Source organism: Gorilla gorilla, chromosome 8, assembly GCF_029281585.2.
Source record: "Gorilla gorilla gorilla isolate KB3781 chromosome 8, NHGRI_mGorGor1-v2.1_pri, whole genome shotgun sequence".
NCBI classification, from domain to species: domain Eukaryota; kingdom Metazoa; phylum Chordata; class Mammalia; order Primates; family Hominidae; genus Gorilla; species Gorilla gorilla.
In genome coordinates, this window is record NC_073232.2 from 114,703,280 (window position 1) to 114,707,726 (window position 4,447).

A 4,447-nucleotide genomic window follows, 5' to 3' on the forward strand; every position below is an offset into this window, starting at 1 on the left:
GCGGCCAGTTTTGTTGCGCGTAGGGAGGCGTTAGGCGTGAAGGTCTTGAGAGGGGGTGGAGTCGAAGTGGGTAGGACTGCATCCCCGTCTTGTTCCTTCTCACCCGTCAGAGACCCGAAACCTTTCTCTTTCTTTCTCTCTCTCTTTCTCTCGTCTCTCTCTCTCTCTCACACTTTTTTTTCCTTTTCTTCTTCTTTTTTTTTTTGGGAGGGAACCTCGCACTGTCGCCCGGGCTGGAGTGCAGTGGCGCGATCTCGGCTCACTGCAACCTCCGCCTCCCGGGTTCAAGAGATTCTCCTGGCCGGGCGCGGTGGCTCACGCCTGTAATCCCAGCACTTTGGGAGGCCGAGGCGGGCGGATCACGAGGTCAGGAGATCGAGACCGTCCTGGCTAACACAGTGAAACCCCATCTCTACTAAAAATACAAAAAATTAGCCGGGCGTGGTTGCAGGCGCCTGTAGTCCCAGCAACTCGGGAGGCTGAGGCAGGAGAATGGCGTGAACCCGGGAGGCGGAGCTTGCAGTGAGCTGAGATCGTGCCACTGCACTCCAGCCTGGGCGGCAGAGCGAGACTCCGTCTCAGAAAAAAAAAAAAAAAAAAAAAGAGATTCTCCTGCCTCAGCCTCCCGAGTAGCTGGGATTACAGGCGCGCGCCACCACACCCAGATAATTTATTGTATTTTTAGTAGAAACGGGGTTTCACCATGTTGGCCAGGCTGGTCTCAAACTCCTGACCTCGTGATTCGCCTGCCTCGGCCTCCCAAAGTGCTGGGATTACAGGCATGAGCCACCGCATCTGGCCTCTTTTCTTTTCTTCTCTCTTTATTTTCCTTTCTTTCCCTCCCTCCCTTCCTTCCTTCTCTTTCTTTCTCTTTTTCTTGCTGTTACAGCCCCAGGCTGGAGTGCAGGTTCACGAGTGCGAACATGGCTCACTGCAGCCCCGACCTCCTGGGTTCAAGTGATCCTCCCATCTCAGCCTCCGGAGTAGCTGGAACCACAGGCGCGTGCCACCACGCCCAGCTAATTTTTTTTTTTTTTTTTTTTTTTTGTAGAGACAGGGTTTTTGCCACGTGGCCCAGGCTGGTCTCTTAGGTACTGACTTCCCCACCCTGTCTGTACCTTTTACATTCCCTTAACAGCAATGTCTCCCCTAGATTGGGGTGAGCTACAGGTCTGTGTCTCCGGAGGGTGGAGCCTGGGATTTTGGACGTGGTCTGGGAGAGGTGGAGTGGTAGCAGGTGCCAGGATGAGGATCCACCTGAGCCCTGTCATGGACAGCCTGTAGACCATGCCTACCCCCCGGGGCCTTCATCCCCCATGTTGGCAGGGCTGCTTGTCTAGGACAGGAGAGCTGAACTCCAGGGCCCAACAAGACCTCAACTTCCTCTTTCTGTTCCTGCTGCCACAGATTCCCGGTGCTGCCCTGTGGGGAAGCCCCACAGCCCTCCCCTCTTGGGAACCCTGAAATGGGTCACAAGGGGAAGAGTCCCCTTCAAGGATAAAATTTCCCATCCCCCATCAGCATGGATGAGCCCTTTTTAGTGCTAGTTCCCTCGTGCGGTGCTGGGGACCCAGAAGCTGTCCCTGCCCTCAGGGAGGTCACAGTCCAAGAGAGAAGTCCCATCTTTCCTCTCTCCTAGGGACTAAGGCAGTGCCAAGATACTATGCTGCAGTGGCTCACACCTGTAATTCTAGCACGTTGCAAGGCTGAGGTGGGAGGATCGCTTGAGCCCAGGAATTTGAGACCAGCCTGGGCAACATGGCGAAACCTCGTCTCTACAAAAAATTTAAAAAATAAAAAATTATCTGGGCATGGTGACACACGCCAGTAGTCCCAGCTACTCCAGAGACTGAGGTGGGAGGATCATTTGAGACCCAGAGGTCAAGGCTGCAGTAAGCCGTGATTGTGCTACTGCACTCCAGCCTGAGTGACAAAGCAAGACCCTGTCTCAAAAAAAAAAAAAAAAAAGAAGAAGAAGAAGAAGAAAAGAAGGAGAAGGAAGAAGAAGAAACTATGGAGAAAACGGGATGACTGCTTATTGCTTTCTCTTCCACCTCTGGTCCTCACAACAGCCTCCTTCCTCTTCTGGCCTCAGAGACAGCAAGATGTTGGCTGCTTGGGGGAGGTAGCAGGGAAGGAAGGGGCACATTCGGCGTCGCTTTGCCCATAAAAACACTGCCACTCCAGCCTGGTGATACTAGGGTTAATGAGGGGTGGGGTGACAGCGACTTTGAACTCTGGCCGGGCAGGCCCCTAGGAAGGGGGTGATGGGCAGCCCACAGCCCCAGGCCTTTGCCTGTCCTCCAGAGACCAGCCATCCCTTTCCTCCCCCGTCCCCTTTCCTGTTTCCCCCTGTCCATTGCACAATACTGATGACTCTTCTCTCCCTACCACCCTCCATTCCCGGAACTTTCAAGTTTCCTCAGTAGAGCTGCCCTGAGTTCTGGCCCAAGACCCCTGCAAGCCATTTCTGACTGTGTGCCTTTCCCTCTCCCCTATCCCCTGTTTGTTGGATGGCAGCTGCATGTGACTTGGTATCAGAAAGAACTTCCTGAGCTTTCAAGGGAGGAGGATGGAAAAGACTTCTTAGGGGGAGTCCCTCCTTTCCCAACTCAAACTCTGGGGAGTCCCAGCTCTGTGCAGCAGGAGTCAAGTTCTGGGGGGTCGAGGACAGAAGGTGGGCTGAGGAGAGGGACCCCCACAGACACAAGGACACACACATACCGTAAGGTAGGGGCTCCCGGGATCCCTGCCCTGAGGGATTCTGAAGCTGGCTGGAACTTCAGCCCCTGATTTTCTTTCCCCTCAGGTCTCAGTCTCTCTCTCCCCAAAATGGGAACAGACTCCCCACTGCCCTTTGGTACTGCTTGAAGCCGCACAGAGCTAAAGGAGGCAGAGGGATGCCTTTTCACCGCCATTCCTTCCAGTGAATTTTGCAGCTGGTGTTTGGGTGCCTGGATCGCCTTAGCTGGTGGGAAAAGCTAGAAACCTACGCTGAAGCTTCCCCTAGCACCTCCATTCCCCATCATCCTGCTTCAAAATGAGAAACAGGACTTGAATTTGGCATAAAGGGCAGATTTTTCAGGCAGAGTAGAGAGAGAGCCCAGCGGGCTGGTCTAAAGGGGTGGGAAGAACTCAGTTAGAGACCAAGGTGAGGAAGGGGAGGCTTCAAAGAATGGCGGGGGCGGGGTCCCGCTCTGGCTTGAGGTTAGAAAGGGCTCTCTGGGCAGGGTTCCTGGCCCTCCCACACCTTCCTCCTTTCTCAGAAGAGCCAGCATGGGGCGGGGGCGGGAGGCGGCTGGGGCGGGGGTGGGGGCCTTATTTAAGGAGCACTGGCTGAGAACATCGTTGCAGATCCAGCCCCAGGAGCCATAGAGAGGAGGTTTCGTGGGTAAGTGGCGGTCCCTTTCTCTGGATTCAAGCAGGGGTCGGGATGGGGTGCCCCTGAGGCGCAGGCTTGGCTTTCCCTCTCTGGGATAAGCTGCAGCTTTGCCATGTGAGTGAGGGGAGCACCCAGCCCTCGGCTGAACTCTCCAGAAAATGAAAGTGTGCTTCAGGGAACTCTTTCTCCTCCACTCCACTATCCCAGGTACTTCAAACCTTTATTCAGGGTTTTGGGGAGATTTCTGGGGAGCTAGGACTCCTGGGCTGGGCTCCTATCTTGGGGATCCATATCTTGGGGACTCCCTTTAGCTCAGAAAGCCCCTTGGTTTGCATAGAGATGACCTTCTCAGTGTGCGTGTTCTGGCTCTTTCCCCAGCCCCTCACCCCTCCAGCCCCACATGAGGCCCCACCAGGAACACATCTGGGCAGGAAGCGACAGATGGATCCCTGCCATGGCCCTGAGCCCCCTCCCCTCTTAACCTACTCCAATTCCTGTTGGAATTTATGGAACTCCTGTCCATTTCCTTAGCTGTGGGCCCCCATTTTCAGCTCCAAGCTCAGACCCTCCCTGGAATAGGAGTTCTCTTGGTATCACAGGTTCCTTATGTGACCCATCCTGGGCCTCAACTTACTCATCCTGGGAATGGGAGACAATTCACAGAAGAGAACATGCAAGAGCAGCGTCCAGGCTGAAAGAACTTTGGCCACCTGGCACTGAGAACTGAATTCCATAGGCTGTGAGCTCTAGCAATGCCCTGTGGACTCAGTTCTGGTGCCCGGCAGTGCTACAACATCAATGCCAAGGCCGTGGGGCAGCTGATGGTTTGGGCTCCCAACTTCCCAGCCAGGTGCTTCTGCAGGCCCACATCTTGCCCACTGGCCAAACCTTTAAATAACTTTGACCGGGGCTACTCTTATGCTCAAAGACGTCAGGGGCTCTCCCAAATCTCTTTACCCTGCCAGAAAGTCTTCTATAGTACGGCCTCCACTTAGCTTTCACGCCTGATCTTCCATTGCATCCTGCTCATAACCTGCCACTAGTGAACCCCTGCTGCTCCGGCTC

At 54.6% G+C, this 4,447-nt stretch overlaps 1 non-coding gene across 1 annotated transcript; it reads left to right on the forward strand.

Annotated features, from left to right (window-relative positions):
• Nucleotides 1-4,079: 4,079 nt before the first annotated feature.
• MIR146B (microRNA mir-146b) lies at nt 4,080-4,189 on the forward strand. Its single transcript, NR_106309.1, has one exon. It is a non-coding gene; the product is annotated as a microRNA mir-146b (primary transcript).
• The last annotated feature ends 258 nt before the right edge of the window (nt 4,190-4,447 follow it).